This window comes from Balaenoptera physalus, assembly GCF_965194825.1.
Source record: "Balaenoptera physalus genome assembly, chromosome: 2".
NCBI lineage: Eukaryota > Metazoa > Chordata > Mammalia > Artiodactyla > Balaenopteridae > Balaenoptera > Balaenoptera physalus.
The window spans coordinates 70,991,476-71,009,838 of NC_138883.1; positions in this window are offsets into that span (position 1 = coordinate 70,991,476).

Below are 18,363 nucleotides of genomic sequence, written 5' to 3' on the forward strand. Positions count from 1 at the left end.
AAGAGGGCACAAAGTATGAAGAGCTTCACATTATGTGAAAACATCCACCAAAGGAACATCCACTTTAGAAGATGCATTAAACTAGTTCAGTTAATAGCAGACAGCCAGTCATAGTCTACCCCAGAGCTGGCACAGTGGGCTTACAAATGCAACAGCCATGGAGACAGCAATAAAGACTATGTATGGACCCAACTGTATGGACTTCCAACGTCTGCTGCTGACAAAGTCAGCAATAGAGATAAATTCTGAGTTCCTGATATAATAACATCCTTTGAAGAAACAACCTGTTACTTTATGGCAAGTTAATTACATTGTATCCCTACCATATTGGAAAGGGCTGGGATTCATCCAGAGAAGAATCAATACACACATTTAGTAGGGTATGCTTTACCCCTTGCATGGCCTCAGGCAGAATCATATGTTGTGATCCACTTATCCATGATCCCACATAACATAACTCCTCTTTATAGAAAAGAAGGTATGAAATTTAACCTGTATACAGAGGTTCCATTGGTCCTATTATCCATCTCACTGCCTAGAAGTTGTTCACCTGAGTGATAGAAATGCCTTTTGAAGGTATAACTGAGACACATCAGCTTGGATATGATGGCTGACAAAGATGGGGAGACCTTTTTCAATATTCACTTTTATGCTAAATCAATGACCATTTGTTTCTCTGTGTTCAATAGATAGGATAAAACATGGGTTTGGTTACCAAAGACAGAAGTCATAGTAGCCTTGCCTGTCCCCATGGCAATATGGGTTTAGATGTCCTGGTTCCCAGAAACAAATATTTCCCTAAGGGGAATAGGAAGAGTACCACTAAACTTTAAGTTATGGTTATCACCTGGTTACCTAAGGTTCCTTATGTCAAGAAACAAGCAGACAAGGAAAGGAATTATCAGCTTGAAAAATATAATTGACCCTAATCATCATGAGGAGGTAGGGTTATTCTTAGATGTAGGGATGGGAAGGATTATGTTTGATACTACTCAGGTCATCCATTTGCATGTGCTTTGATATGTGTTTGCCCATTTTGAAAGTAAATGGACAAGTGCAACAGCTATTTCTTGAGAAGATGTTAAGACTTGTAAAGAATAAGTGTCTTGGTAGGTACACTATACTGGCAGAAGCGCTATCCAAAAAGGAGGAATCTCAAACGAACAGTAGAGAATGAAGACAATGCATATCAACTTCACTCCTGAGACTGGCTGCAGCAGGGGCTGTAGTTCTTCTCACTAATCTTCTCCTTATCCCCCAAGAAAAAAAGACCAACCAAAATCATAGCAGAGCTTCTCAAAGAACTTATGATATAAAATGAGAGGATGAGGGCAGTGTAAGAGTTGGACAATAATAGATGGTGGTACCCAGATCACTCCTTCTGAACTGAAGCACTTATGCCCTCACTTGTTGGGAGTGCTGGTAGCTAAAGCCTCCCAGTTGAGTCTCTCTATATACTGAATGCAGAACACCAAGAGGAAATTGCGTTGCCACTACACAATGAAGGCAGGGAGGAATGTGTCTGAAACACATTTTCCGAGGAGTCTTCTAGTACTCTGATGTCATGTGGTAAATTCAATGTAAAACTGCAACAACCAACACAAATAGGAGTGCTAATGGCCCCAAAAGAACTGTTAATGGCTCAGACTCTATAAAAACGAAAGTTTGGTTTGGGGTCTCTTTACCAGTCAAAGAACCCTTACCAGCTATAGTGCTTATTGAGGGCAAACAGAAAATGTGGCAGAAACCATTACTTTTTTCAGACTTTCACACAAGCTTCACTTTACCTTCATAGCAGTATTCATATACCTGTCTATGAGCTTCTCTTTAAAGTCCTAATTCAACAACTGAACGTGAAGCCTTTTTTATTTCCTTCAAGCTTCAGTTTCTCCAATATACACAGATATTCTAATGGAAGCCATTTAGTGACTGTTTCTTCTATACCCCAACTGCAACCCTTCTGTGCTTTTACACCCCATCTCTTCCCACATCCATGTGGCTTCTAATGCCTATATTAAACCATTAATTATTATAATACTTAAAATTGAATGATATGATATGATATGGAATGAATGATAACGGAAACTAAGTTATATATAAAACTTTGATACAGCTAAAGCTGTATGATAGCTTTATATTATAGGAGAAAATCTTTATGACTTGGAAGTAGTTGAAGATTACTTTAAAAGGCGCTGAAAACACTAACCATAAGGTAAAAACATTGTTTAATTGGACTTCATTTAAAATTATCAAAAGATAACATTAAGACAGTAGAAAAGGACTTCACAAACTAGAAAAAGATACTTTCAATACTTGTATCCCACAATAGATATACATCCATATATTTTTTTTAAATCTATACAATTAATTGGAAAAAGACAGACAACACAATTAAAGAAAAAAAAAAGGAAAAGGACTTAGGCAATTCTCAAAAGAGTGTATCCAAATCACAGATAGACTTACAAACATATAAATTATAACCAAAATGCCACACCACTGCAACCTGATTATAATGATCAATTCTTTTGACAAAGCCAAGTGTAGGTGAGAATGTGGAGCAAGTGAAACTCTCATGGACTGTTGGTGAGCATGTGAGATGATAAAACCAGTTTTTGAAAATTGTTTGGCATGAGCCACTAAAGCTGAACATACCTAGAGCATGGCGTTTAACTCTTTATTTTTAACTGAGATGACACACAGGGTAGGAGAGTTAAGTGAGACTCTAAATATCAGAGATATGACCCAGTATCAAAATATACTAATAATTCAAAGGTTAGAGGTAACTGCAAGATGCAAGCAAAACATGAACTACAAAACATCTTGAACATAATGACTCACTTTTTTGTGCCTAACTCCAAGGGGTTGGGAATGTGCCTAGAAAAAGAGGAGAACCAGACACAGATGTGTTTTAGAATTAGTTATGGGGTCTGACAAAACCCAACATATATAGTCCTTGGCAAACTCTGAGTAAACTGTGTTGGGTTAATTAATTATAGTTATTAGAGAGAAGAAATAATCATAGGGAAAGGGGTCAATGTAACCCACTTAGACTTTTAAAATTATTTACAAAAATTCTTGGGACTTCCCTTGTGGCTCAGTGGTTAAGAATCCGCCTGCCAATGCAGGGGACACGGGTTCGAGCCCTGGTCCGGGAAGATCCCACATGCTGCGGAACAACTAAGCCTGTGTACCACAACTACCGAGCCTGCACTCTAGAGCCCGCAAGCCACAACTACTGAAGCCCGCGCGCCTAGAGCCTGTGCTCTGCAACAAGAGAAGCCACCGCAATGAGAAGCCCGGGCTCTGCAACGAAGAGTAGCCCCCGTTTGCCGCAACTAGAGAAAGTCCATGCACAGCAACAAAGACCCAGCACAGCCAAAAATAAATAAATAAAAATAAATAAATTTATAAACAAAAAATTCTTTCAGAAGTCTTTTAAAGGATTACTGAATGATTGTGAAAAAAATCCCAATAAATTTGATCTTTGGCAGAGCTATCTAATATTTTTCTATTACCTTTCTTGGGGATTGCATATGGAGATCAGTGTATATCATAATCCTTTCAACCCATAAAGTCTCTAAGATTTGAAATCTTGAAGTAACTGGATAACATCAAACTTTTTTGATAAGTGAAGACACTGATGAAATAAAGTCTCACAGTTAAGTACAAATAAGCAGAAAAGTAGAAGCTACAATCTAGAGTAAGGAAGTTCAAAGAAAAGATTATAAAAGCACAAAATTCAAAGTATGTGTAATTATCTATAACCCAGAAAAGAGAGGTAATAATAGGAGATTTAATTGCTATTGCTATTTGTTTCTGTTTGCTATCCTTCTCCCACTCCCAGGCTATTAACCCTGGTACAATCAAAATATTTAACGAACTTGTATGCATTAAAAAATGACAGTGGTAGACACAAACCAAAGTCAGTGTCCTGAATCAATATAAAACAATGTGCTTCTCGAACATTATGTAGACTCATGTAATACATTCACATGATGGTAATCTTTTAATTCACAAAGGTGAAGGTATAGAAGAAATAGGATCAAAATCTATGTAGACATGAATATAATAGATAAATTACCCATGGATTTATTTGCCTGACCCTGATATGGATAAGAGGTATAACATTGAAACTGGGCAAAGTTATCTCAGAATAAAGATCAGGAAGTCCTTATTCATAGTGGATAATAAACTTAAAGAACTATTTGTTGCAAGAAGTGGCAGTGGCAGGAAATTAAACTGGATTCCAAGTGACTTTCCTCAAATTGATGAATGATAGAACTATAAAAAGTTACTAAGAAAAACTGGGGCATGATTCAACTTTCAGGTTAAAGCAAGGAAAATTAATCCACACCACTTAATGACAAGTAACGTGTGGTAATTGTCCACAACAGAATAATTGCTTAGAACTAAGGTGTCTAATAAAAAGTCACCAGCCACATATGCCTATTTAAATTTAAATTTAAATCAATTAAAATTGAATGAAATAAAAATTCAGTTCTTCAATTGCAATATACACATTTCAACTTCTTAATAGCTGCATGGTGCTAGTGGCTTCAGTATTGGAAGTTAAACTTCAGCGTAGTTTATAGACCATTTTCATTATCACAGGAGGTTTAACTGTGCAGTGCTAGGAAAATGACCAGGAATATTACCTAAACTCCTTTCTGTTTCTGTACTACTCATAGTGGAATGTTGTATTTTATACCTCACTAAAAGATAAATTATGGGGTTAAATATGACTTTCCACACTCAGTCTTAGTGACTGAGTCACAGAAAAATAATGCTCTGTGAAATGTGAAAAGATGTTCCATGAAAAATAAGAGGGAAAAATTCTATAGTGACATCTCTTTGGAAAATTCTTCGTGCAATGGCCCATATTAGAGATTCACAGAATTTTGTACACTAGTACATTTTAAATGGCACTGAAAATTATATAGTAAGTATACCGTTCAAATTTTCTTACCCAAATGTTCAAAGAGAGAATAATTTTTTTCTTAGACCTCTCCATTTAAAAAAATACTGAGAAACCCTATGATATGACTTAGGGCAGATCTCCTATGTGTAAATGTATTCATCCAAATTGCAAGGTTGGTTCTGTTTTAAAGTGTCATTTAATATAAGAATGAATAAGCTACACAACTATGAGTTTACAATAAAAACATTATCTTCAAAAGAAAAATAAACAGAATCATTCTAAGATAAAAAAACATTATCTTCATTTTACTTTTCACAATAATTATGCAGTATATAGATGGTGAGTTTTACTTTAAAAACTCAATATTCAGTCACTTGCCCAAGGATAACTAATTACACCATGCTAGAGAAGGATTTATAGCAAAATTTGTTTCACTCCAAATCTTGTTCCTTTTCTATTATTTTTAAAATTTTAATACTTTCTTCTCCAAAATATTGTGCTATATAGATCAATATGCAAAGCAGATAAATGGGCACTTTCTCAAATTGAACCTGTATGGGTGAATCAGAGCCCACCATCGATGTGAACATATCCACCTCCACTGTGGCCCCCAAAGAGACTGGATATCATTGCACTAGATTCTGCCACAGGCTAAGCACTATGCTTACTGGTGCAAATATAAAATAAGAAAACATGATCTTTTACTTCAAGACAGCTTAAATCTAGAGAAAGGAAAATTGAGAAATCAAAAGTTAGTAGTTGCTCTAGTGCAATAAATGGCACCCTTGGTGTGTGGAAAGGAGCATACGTTTACCATGAGGAGTCAGAGATGATTCACCAATGAGTTTCAACTGAGATGTAAAAAAGTATTTATTGAATCCCTTGTCAGAAGAGCACTGGAGAACTTTGCAGGCATGGAGAAAGGCATGCACAAAAGCAAAGTGGAATGAGAAAGCTGGCAAGTTTAGAGTAGAGCAACTATTTTGCTGAAGTGGGCGTGCAGAGTGCCAAGTTGAGATAGTCCTCCACAATATGTCATGAATTTCTAATTTGTCAAGTTGAAATAAGGGGCCACTTAAGCAATTACAGCACAGAAATGACACAATTTTATTTGTTTGTCAGAAACATAACTAAGTGTAGATATTAAACTGATTAGAGAGCAAGAAGCAGGGCAACCAGTTAAGAGACAATTGCAAGGATCCCAGACAGAAATTTTGGATAATGGATAATGAGAAGTGTGTAGACTGTGGCAGAGGCAATGGAATAGAAAGCAATTTGAAAAAATAAATAAATAAAAAGGTGCTGAGTTTTAGACACACTGTTATGACGGTGCTTGTGGAACATTCTTGTGAAGATATTCAATAGAGAGTTTGATTCAGAAGTCTGAAGTTCACAGGAAAAGTTAACTCTAGAGATGAACTCTAAATTCAATAGTGTCAAGTGGAGATTGTATTTGTAGTAAAGGATAAGCAGATCCCTGTAAAGCATGGAAGATAAAAAAGGGGGGGGAGGAACTATGACTGAGTCCTGGAAAACACTAATATTGTAATGGTTGGTTAAGGGAAATAACTGACCAATTGATTTTCTCACTGAAGATGCCACTACTCCAGTATTATGAAGACCATCAGTGGTCACTGAGGTTACTTGATATTTTTTACATATTAGTGTTAACATTTTTATTAGCATCAAGGTGGGTAAAATACAAATACAACACTCTAAATATGTGTTCTTCCCTGTCATAGTATCATAACTTTATCTGGATGAGTGATCATTATGTAAGACTATCCAGCCTAAGAAGCAAGAGATTATTGAATTATGAGAAATTTCCAATCTGCACCTTCCTAAGGTCACTTTTCAAATCTTTAATTCTCCTTATATGTCTAAGCAGGTAATTGGTAATGAACTGGTAATGAATTTCATCATTTTTAAAATTAGTATATTTTAAATGTTGCTGCCAAATCACTAAATTACATAACTCTTTAATTATAACCAAATATTTCTACACCAGTAGAAAAAGAATCACATTCTATATACTTTATTTCACTTTCCAAACTATGGTTAATTATATATTTTAAATAAATTTGGCAGAAAAGGCAGAATGCAAACATGTAGAAGTGAATTTATTTGAATAAGAACAAAGTTTCTTCTAAGATTGCGATATATGTTTTGAATGCAGAGCAAAAACAAGGATCAAGATATGCTGGATATGCAAATCACAATTAAAATGAGAATCACCTCACATCTGTAAGGATGACTGTTATGAAAACCACAAAATATAACTAGTGTTGGTGATATGTGGAGAAAACGGAACACTTGTACACTGTTAATGGGAACGTAAAATAGCGCAGCTGCTATGAAAAACAGTATGGAGTTTCCTCAAAAGAGTAAAAAATTGAACTACTATATAATCCAGCAATCCCACCTCTGGGTATATATTCAAAAAAACTGAAATCAGAATCTCGGAGATACCTGCACTCTCATGTTTATAGCAGCATTATTCATGTAGCAAAACTATGATAGATAAAGAAAATGTGACTGATATATGTGTGTGTGAGTGTGTGTGTGTATTAAAGAAGCATTCTTCAACCTTTAAAAAGAAGAAAATTCTTCCATTTGTGACAACATGGATAAGGCCAAAGGACATTATGCTAACTGAAATAAGCCAGACACAGAAAGACAATTACTGCATGTGGAATCTAAAATAGTCACTCATAAAAGCAGAGAGTAGAATGGAGGTTGCCAGATGTAGGGAGCAGGGGGAAGAGGGAGATGTTGGTCAAAGGGGTACAAAGTTTCCATTACACAAGATGAATAAATTCTGGAGATTTAATGTACCACATGGTGAATATTAACAATACTAGATTGGATTTTTTTTTAAACATCTTTATTGGAGTATAATTGTTTTACAATGCTGTGTTAGTTTCTGCTGTATAACAGAGTGAATCAGCTATGTGTATACATATATCCCCACATACCCTCCCCTTTGGGTCCCCTTCCCACCCTCCCTATCCCACGCCTCTAGGTGGTCACAAAGCACCGAGCTGATCTCCCTGTGCTATGCAGCTGCTTACCACTAACTATCTATTTTACATTTGGTAGTGTATATATGTCCATGCCACTCTCTCACTTTGCCCAGCTTACGCTTCTCCCTCCCCATGTCTTCAAGTCCATTCTCTAAGTCCGCATCTTTATTCCTGTCCTGCCCCTAGGTTCATCAGAACGAATTTTTTTTTTTAGATTCCATATATATGTGTCAGTATATGGTATTTGCTTTCCTCTTTCTGACTTACTTCACTCTGTATGACAGACTCTAGGTCCATCCACCTCACTACAAATAAATCAATTTTGTTTCTTTTTAAGGCTGAGTAATATTTCATTGTATATATGTGCCACATCTTCTTTATCCATTCATCTGTCAATGGACACTTAGGTTGCTTCCATGTCCTGGCTATTGTAAATACTGCTGCAATGAACACTGTGGTACATGTCTCTTTTTGAATTATGGTCTTCTCATGGTATTGTCCAGTAGTGGGATTGCTGGGTCATATGGTAGTTCTATTTTTAGTTTTTTAAGGAACCTCCATACTGTTCTCCATAGTGGCTGTATCAATTTACATTCCCACCAACAGTGCAAGAGGGTTCCCTTTTCTCCACACCTTCTCCACCATTTATTGTTTGTAGATTTTTTGATGATGGCCATTCTGACTGGTGTGAGGTGATACCTCATTGTGATTTTGATTTGCCTTTCTCTAATGATTAGTGATGTTGAGCATCGTTTCATGTGTTTGTTGGCAATCTGTGTATCTTCTTTGGAGAAATGTCTGTTTACGTTGTCCACCCATTTTTGGATTGCTTTTTTTGTTTTTTTTTGATATTGAGCTGCATGAGCTGCTTGTATATTTTGGAGATTAATCCTTTATCAGTCACTTCATTTGCAAATATTTTCTCCCATTCTGAGGGTTGTCTTTTTGTCTTGTTTATGGTTTCCTTTGCTGTGCAAAAGCTTTGAAGTTTCATTAGGTCCCATTTGTTTATTTTTGTTTTTATTTCCATTTCTCTAGGAGGAGGGCCAAAAAGGATCTTGCTGTGATTTATGTCATAGAGTGTTCTGCCTATGTTTTCTTCTAAGCGTTTTATAGTGTTGGGCCTTACATTTAGGTCTTTAATCCATTGTGAGTTTACTTTTGTGTATGGTGTTAGAGAGTGTTCTAATTACATTCTTTTAAATGTAGCTTTCCAGTTTTCCCAGCACCACTTATTGAAGAGACTGTCTTTTCTACATTGTATATTCTTGCCTCCTTCATCATAGATTAGGTGACCAAAGATATGTGGGTTTATCTCTGGGCTTTCTATCCTGTTCCATTGATCTATATTTCTGTTTTTGTGCCAGTACCATACTGTCTTGATTACTGTATCTTTGCAGAATAGTCTGAAGTCAGGGAGTCTGATTCCTCCAGCTCCCTTTTTCTTTCTCAAGATTGTTTTGGCTATTCGGGGTTTTTTGTGTTTCCATACAAATTGTAAAATTTTTTCTTCTAGTTTTGTGAAAAATGCCACTGGTACTTTCATAGAGATTGCTTTGAATCTGTAGATTGCTTTGGGTAGTTATAGTCATCTTCACAGTGTTGATTCTTCCAATCCAAGAACATGGTATATCTCTCCATCTGTGTGTATCATCTTTAATTTCTTTCATCAGTTTCTTATAGTTTTCTGCATACAGGTCTTTTGTCTCCTTAGGTAGGTTTATTCCTAGGCATTTTATTCTTTTTGTTGCAGTGGTAAATGGGAGTGTTTCCTTAATTTCTCTTTCAGATTTTGCATCACTAGTGTATAGGAATGCAAGAGACATCTGTGCATTAATTTTGTATCCTGCTACTCTACCAAATTCATTGATTAGCTCTAGTAGTTTTCTGGTAGCATCTTTGGGATTCTCTATGTATAGTACCATGTCATCTGCAAACAGTGACAGATTTACTTCTTTTCTGATTTGGATTCCTTTTATTTCTTTTTCTTCTCTGATTGCCATGCCTAAAACTTCCAAAACCATTTTGAATAACAGTGGTGAGAGTGGGCACCCTTGTCTTGTTCCTGATCTTAGAGGAAATGGTTTCAGTTTTTCACCATTGAGAATGATGTTGGCTGTGGGTTTGTCATATATGGCCTTTATTATGTTGAGGTAGGTTCCTTCTATGTCCACTTTCTGGAGAGTTTTTATAATAAATCGGTGTTGAATTTCGTTGAAAGCTTTTTCTGCATCTACTGAGATTATCATATGGTTTTTATCCTTCAATTTGTTAATATGGTGTATCACATTGATTGATTTGCATATATTGAAGAATCCTTGCATTCCTGGGATAAACCCCACTTGTTCATGGTTTATGATCCTTTTAATGTGCTGCTGGATTCTGTTTGCTAGTATTTTGTTGAGGACTTTTGCATCTATATTCATCAGTGGTATTGGCCTGTAGTTTTCTTTTCTTGTGACATCTTTGTCTGGTTTTGGTATCAGGGTGATGGTGGCCTCGTAGAATGAGTTTGGGAGTGTTCCTCCCTCTGCTATATTTTGGAAGAGTTTGAGAAGGATAGGTGTTAGCTCTTCTCTAAATGTTTGATAGAATTCACCTATGAATCCATCTGGTTTTTGGTTTGTTGACTTTTGTTTGTTGGAAGATTTTTAATCACAGTTTCAATTTCAGTGCTTGTGATTGGTCTGTTCATATTTTCTATTTCTTCCTGGTTCAGTCTTGGAAGGTTATACTTTTCTAAGAATTTGTCCATTTCTTCCAGGTTATCCATTGTATTGGCATAGAGATGCTTGTAGTAGTCTCTTAGGATGCTTTGTATTTCTGTGGTGTCTGTTGTAACTCCTCCTTTTTCATTTCTAATTTTATTGATTTGAGTCCTCTCCCTCTTTTTCTTGATGATTCTGGCTAATGGTTTATCAATTCTGTTTATCTTCTCAAAGAACCAGCTTTTAGTTCTATTGATATTTGCTACTGTTTTCTTTGTTTCCATTTCATTTATTTCTGCTCTGGTCTTTATGATTTTCATCACTTTAAATATGTCCTGCCACTCCCTTCTGCCCTGCAGTTTCTGCTGAAAGATCGGCTGTTAACGTTATGGGGATTCCCTTGTATGTTATTTGTTGCTTTTCCTTTGCTGCTTTTAATATTTTTTCTTTGTATTTAATTTTTGATAGTTTGATTAATATATGTCTTAGCGTGTTTGTCCTTGGATTTATCCTGAATGGGACTCTCTGTGCTTCCTGGACTGATTGACTATTTCCTTTCCCACGTTAGGGAAGTTTTTGACTATAATCTCTTCAAATATTTTCTCAGACCCTTGTTTTTAGTCTTTTTCTTTTGGGACCCCTATAATTCAAATGTTGGTGCATTTAATGTTGTCCCAGAGGTCTCTGAGACTGTCCTCATTTCTTTTCATTCTTTTTTCTTTATTCTGCTCTGTGGTAGTTATTTCCACTACTTTATCTTTCAGGTCACTTATCCGTTTTTCTGCCTCAGTTATTCTGCTATTGATTCCTTCTAGAGTATTTTTAATTTCACTTATTGTGTTGTTCATCATTGTTTGTTTGGTCTTTAGGTCTTCTAGGTCCTCGTTAAATGTTTCTTGTATTTTCTCCATTCTATTTCTGAGATTTTGGATCATCTTTACCATCATTACTCTGAATTCTGTTTCAGGTAGACTGCCTACTTCCTCTTCATTTGTTTGGTCTGGTGGGTTTTTACCTTGCTCCTTCATCTGTTGTATATTTCTCTGTTTTTTCATTTTGGTTAACTTACTGTGTTTGAGGTCTCCTTTTCGCAGGCTGCAGGTTCGTAGTTCCCGTTATTTTTGGTGTCTGCCCCCAATGGGTGAGGGTGGTTCAGTGGCTTGTGTAGGCTTCCTGGTGGAGGGGACTGGTGCCTGTGTTCTGGTGGGTGGGGCTGGATCTTGTTCTTCTGGTGGGCAGGGCTGTGTCCGGTGGTGTGTTTTGGGGTGTCTGTGAAGTTAGTATGACTTTAGGAAGCCTCTCTGCTAATGGGTTGGTTTGTGTTCCTGTCTTGCTAGTTGTTTGGCATGGGGCGTTCAGCACTGGAGCTTGCTTGCCGTTGGGTGGAGCTGGGTCTTAGTGTTGAGATGGAGATCTCTGGGAGAGCTCTTGCCGATTGATATTACATTGTGCCAGGAGTTCTCTGATGGTCCAGTGTCCTGGACTCAGCTCTCCCACCTCAGAGGCTCAGGCCTGACTTCCGGCCAGAGCATCAAGACACTGCCAGCCACACAGCTCAGAAGAAAAGGAAGAAAAAAAAAAAAAAAAAAAAGAACAGATAGAACCCCAAATTTAATGGTAAAATCAAAACTAAACAGAGAAAATCACACAAAGAAACATACACACACACTCATAAAAAGAAAACAAAGAACAAAAAAAACGAAAACAGAGAACCCTAGGACAAATGGTAAAAGCAAACATAAACAGACAAAATTACACAAAGAAACATACACACTCACAAAAAGAGCAGAAGGGGAAAAACATTTAATAAATAAATAAAAATATTTTAAAAATAAAAATAATAAAACTAAAAATAAAAAAATTAAAACAAATTTTTTTTTAAAAAAGGAAGAGAGCAATCAAACCAATTAACAAATCTTCCAATGATAATAAGTGCTAAAAACTAAACTAAGATAAACATAAAATCAAAAACAAATCAGACACAGAAAGCAAATCCCAAGTCTACAGTTGCTCCCAAAGTCCATCGCCTCAATTTTGGGAACAATTGTTGTCTATGCAGGTATTCCAACGTTGCAGGGTTTATCAAGTTGATTGTGGGGATTTAATCTGCTGTTCCTGAGGCTGCACAGAGAAATTTCCCTTTTTCTTTCTTGTTTGCACAGCTCCTGGGGCTCAGCTTTGGTTTTGGCCCCGCCTCTGCGTGTAGGCCACCCTCAGGTGTCTGTTCCTGCCCAGACAGGACAGGGTTAAAGCAGCAGCTGATTAGGACTCTCTTGCTCACTCAGGCCGGGGAGAGGGAGGAGTATGGTAGTCATAATTGGAATGCAGGGTGAGTCTGTGGCAGCAGAGGCCAGTGTGACATTGCAACAACTTGAGGTGCACCGTGTGTTCTCCCGGGGAAGTTGTCCCTGGATCACAGGACCCTAGCAGTGACATGATACACAGGTTCCCGGGGGGGTGTGGGTAGTGACCTGCGCTTGCACACAGGATTCTTGGTGGCAGTGGCAGCAACCTTAGTGGTTCATTCCCGTCTCTGGGGTCTGAGCTGATAGCTGCGGCTTGTGCCTATCTCTGGAGCTCACTTCGACAGTGCTCTGCCTTCTGTGGGCACACAGAGCAGGAATCCCCTCTCCTTGCGCACCCCAAAACAATGGTCTCTTGCCTCTCTGGCAGGTGCAGACTTTTTCCCAGACTCCCTCTTGGCTAGCTGTGGCGCACTAGCGCCCTTCAGGCTGTCTTAACACAGCCAACCCCAGTCCTCTCCCTGGGGTCTGATCTCTGAAGCCTGAACCTCAGCTCTCAGGCCCCATCCACCCCAACGGGTGAGCAGACTGGTGCTCTCAGGCTGGTGAGTGCTGGTCGGCACCAATCCTCTGTGTGGAAATCTGTCTGCTTTGCCCTCTGCACCCCTGTTGCTGTGCTCTCCTCCATGGTTCTTAAGCTTCCCCCTGCCCACCCCTCATCCCTGCCAGTGAAGGGGCTTCCTAGAGTGTGGAAACTTTTCCTCCTTCACAGCTCCCTCCCAGAGGTGCAGGTCCCATCCATATTCTTTTGTCTCTGTTTTTTCTGTTTTCTTTTGCCCTACCCAGGTACGTAGGGATTTTACCTTTTGGGAAGTCTGAGGTCTTTGACCAGCATTCAGTAGGTGTTCTGTAGGAGCTGCTCCACATGTAGATGTACTTTTGATGTATTTGTGGGGAGGAGGTGATCTCCATGTCTTACTCCTCTGCCATCTTGAAGGTCTCCTATATTGGGTTCTTGAAATTTGCTAAAGGGTAACTATATGAAGTGATGGGTATACTAATTAGCTTGATTATGGTGATCTTTCACAATATGTACAAATATCAAATAATCAAGTTGTACACCTTAAATATTTCAAATTCCTATTTGTCAATTATGCCACCCAAAAAGCTGAAAAAAGGCTAAATAATCAGTCAAGATCTTTATGTTTAAATTTTGAGGAATTGGAAAGATTATATTTGATAGAAATTAATGAAGTGCATATGAATATCCAATGATAGTATTTTTCATCAAAAAGTCATCTGCTCATGTGGCATCTTTTGTACAATAGCATTTGAACAACACACATATGTCCTAATACAACTACTTGGCTCCAAAGTTTTGTGATGTACAAAATCAAAATGTAATTACAACTAATAAGTTGTTCAAAAGAGTATTTTAGAACAAATGAAGATAGTTCCAAAGGATTTTTAAAGGTTTTAAATAGTGATAGTATTATTAGAGTCAGCATAGAAACTTTCAGAATTACAATATTGAAGAAGATAACACTTACTTGGATGTGTTCCATCATGTTTGCTGTTTTTTATAAAATGTATAATTGATCTAGAAATACAATAGATAGCATACACCAAACTAGTGGCTAACTGTGTTGCTGAGTAGGCTTCTTTTGTCAGACCCACTTATTAAACAGACAAGAAATAGCTGAACTTAGCACATAATATATTTGCATATAAACTGTATTTCTAAAATTATTAAAAATAGTTTTTCTTAGGTAGATTAAGAATTACCCTCTTTAAAATTTACAAAATCAATTTGCATATCCAGACCTTTAAAACTGGTAACGAAATTTTAAATGGTGCATCCTGTAGATGAATAATTAAATCTACACTCTAGTTTACTAAGGTCTAACTTTGATAATTCTTGTTTTATTACACCAAAGACATATTTTTAGTGAGGAAAAACATTCCTGATGGTACTTTTTTACACACAGTTGTATCTTACAGAAAAAGACGATTTTAATTTCTATATAAATTATTATTTGTAACAGTTTACTTTGAAACAAACGAGGCAGTGAAATAGCAGAATGAAACAACTAAAAGAAAAACAGGTAAAATAAGCACATTATTTTCCCTTCGTTCTTCAGTTAAAGGCCATGTTTAAAATCCCATGATTTTAGTCTATACTACATTTTACACCTAAAGAGTTAGGGCAGTTACATTAAATTCAGAAACAAAGGGAAAAAATGTCCAGTATGACTTCTATTTCTAAATATCATTCTGGTTTAAACCATTAATGTAAAAAATGTAAATTGTAAATAAGAAATACAAATGACAGATAAACATTTGAATATATATTGAATATAATCTATGAGTTAAAAATTCAATTAAATAGTAATAAGGTACAGTTTGGCTGATGAATTATCAAACATTTTAATAATAAGAATACTACTTAATGCTGCCTAGGGTATAGTGAACATGTCTCAGGCATTCATAGGTTGGAATTAAGTTAGTACATCTAGTTTGAAATCATTTTGGCAGTGTTTGTCTCCCCTCTCCCAGCTTCCTCCACCCTGCCCCCATTGATCAGTAAAGTTCCTCGTTCACAGCAAGAGCCTTTAAAAAGAGGCTGTTACTTTGTGACCAAAGAATTTCATCTCTAAGAATCGACAATAATAAAGAGTAAAAATTGGGCCACAGAGTTGTGAGAAAAAGATGTTCATAGAAAAGATATTAGTAAGAAACACAACTGGAAATAGTAAATGTTTGATGATGGGTAAATAGATGACTATACAGTACATCTATATAAAAAATTCTATAAAGTTATCTAAAATTATGCTTTATAAGAATACTTAATGATATGAAAAAATGCTCACAATATATGTGAAGTGCATAAAGGAGAAAATAAAATTGTATAATCCAATGTGGTAAAAATAAAAACAAAGAAACATATACACTCAAGCTTAGAAAGTCTGAAAGGATAGATGAGAAAGATGATACAGATAGATAGATGATAGAGAGATAGATGATAGATAGGTAGATAGATAGAAAGAAAGAAATGAGTTAGACAGAATATTGATTATTCCTTGGCAGAATTATGGGTAAATTTTTTCTTCTTTTTGCCCTCCTAGGATGAATAAGTATTAGTTTTATTATTTTTTAAAAAAGAACATGTTGTAAACTTCAAAGACATGCATTTTATTACATAATTTATCACATTTTCATTGTTTAGAAGAGTAACAGCTCTAGCTGTAACATTTAATAAATATATTATTTTGGCAAAATCTGGCCCCTTCTCCACTTTGTGCTTCTCTCATTCCTAGATGTACCTTTAGAACATGATTTATACAGAAATTAGCAGAGTATAATTATTAAATAATGACACTGCTCTTGAATGCAGTGATTCAAAAATAAAATATAAGTAAATAAATTCTTCATAAAAATTACACTATTTCACAGAAGGGCACTACCAGAGATTGCTGGTTGATTAAAGCTTCAGTAAGATACATTTGTTTTCTAGTTCCATACTTATTGATTCTGTAGTAATAACTGCAATGCAGAATTACTGCTTGCACTTACCTCAGCACAAGAAGCCTGTTGTTTTTTTTAATCAGAACATTATGTTTCCTATTTTACTTTTCAATTTCCTAGATGTATTGAGAAAATGAAAATGAGGTTAAAAAAAAAAAAAAAAAACTGGCACCTGAGACTCCAGTTTATATCACCTAAAAATACAATGGGAAATGTAAGAGTTTATATGAAAACAAAGGAAATTTTAACATATCAGAAATTGAAATGACAAAAGTCTATGATGCTAAAATAAAGCTATTAATTTTAAATATTTTTATTTTCATATTAGAAAAAAATCTAACATTTGGGTACACTTATCTCCTTTCCATGTTATTGATTTTCTATAATGAGGTTTATAATGGAAAAGTTGGAACAAATATGAATGATAAAGTCTGTATTGCTTTTTTTTTTTTTTTCGGTTTGCAAAAATTTTTGCTAATATATATTTTGAATCATGGTAACACAATTCTGCTTCTAGGGATATGAAGATTCAGTAGTAAAAAAGAATTTATTTTCAAATGACAATCATTACAGACTTCTTTCTAACACTTCAGTATCCTACAATACAATAGTAAAGTGACAAGTAGTAATAGTGTTTTCTGCTTATTCTAGATACAGAGGTAAATTAATTTGGGAATACATTTCAGGTTTTCTCTTCTTTTTTTAAATTGGGACAAAGACAAACTCAAGATGGGTTTTAAGCATTTTCAGTACAGTGTTAGAAAATATAGACAACTTATCATCTTTAAAGGTGTTTTAGCCTAATTTTATCCCTCTTTTACTGTATAAATTTTGAAATATTTTGGAGGTAAATTGAAAATTTTAAATTATCCCCTACACTGGTTGAGATAAAGATAGATTAACCTATTTCTTAGATCTTTACAGTTCCAGTTAGATGTTATAGATTTTATCCTTTGTATTAATTAATGTAGGACAGGCTAAAAAACAACTGGACCCAAATATGTAAGAGATCAGCACAATGAAAAGTTATTTCCCATAGTCCATGGAGTTTCCAAGTTTACAGGGTACAGGAAGTGTCTCCACCGCAAAATCATTTGAGAATCAAAACTGAGGGCAACTTCTCTAACATCAGTTTGCAATTTCCACGATTGCCCTGAGGATCATATTCCCAGCCCAGCAGCTCTCAGAACACTATCCTTTGTGGGTTTTATAGAGGCTTCATTACACAGGCATGGCTGATTAAATCATTAGCCACTGGTGATTGAACTGGATCTCCAGCTCCTCTTCCCTCCCAGGAAGTCAAGGGTTGGGGTGAAAGTTCCAACCCTCTAATCACATGATTGATTCTCCAGGCAATCAGCCCTCATTCTTAGGTGTGGTCCAAAAATCACTTCCTTAGCATCACAAAAGACAGACTTATCTCTCTCATCAGTTAGGAAATTCCTAGGGTTTTAGAAGTTCTGCGCCAGAAATGAAGAAGAAGACCAAATACATATTTCTTATTATAAATTACAATATCACATCTTCAATGGCCACATCTGAAGTGGGTGGGGTGGAGGATGACCTACTTGAAGGCTTCACAGTTTGGACAGCTATTTTCCTGCTGGTGAAATTCCTGGCAACCATTGGTTGATGATCACATATTCTTATTGGCAGATGAGGGCTTCTGGTTGACTTTCCATTTTAATACAATATCAGACTTACAGAAAAGTTGCAAGAATAATGATAAAATCCCCATGTCCATATCACTGAAATTCCTAAATTGTTAATGATTTTATGGGCTTGTGGTTTGCAAGGTAATACAATTCCATTGAAAATGAATTTGCTTCTGATAAGTTCCATGTTCCAGTCATCTTCATATTCTAGTTAAGCCAGAGTTTTTTCCTAGCTACAGTTTTTAAGTCAACTCTATTAAGGTGGTTTTATTTCTTTGTTCTTTCTCTTCG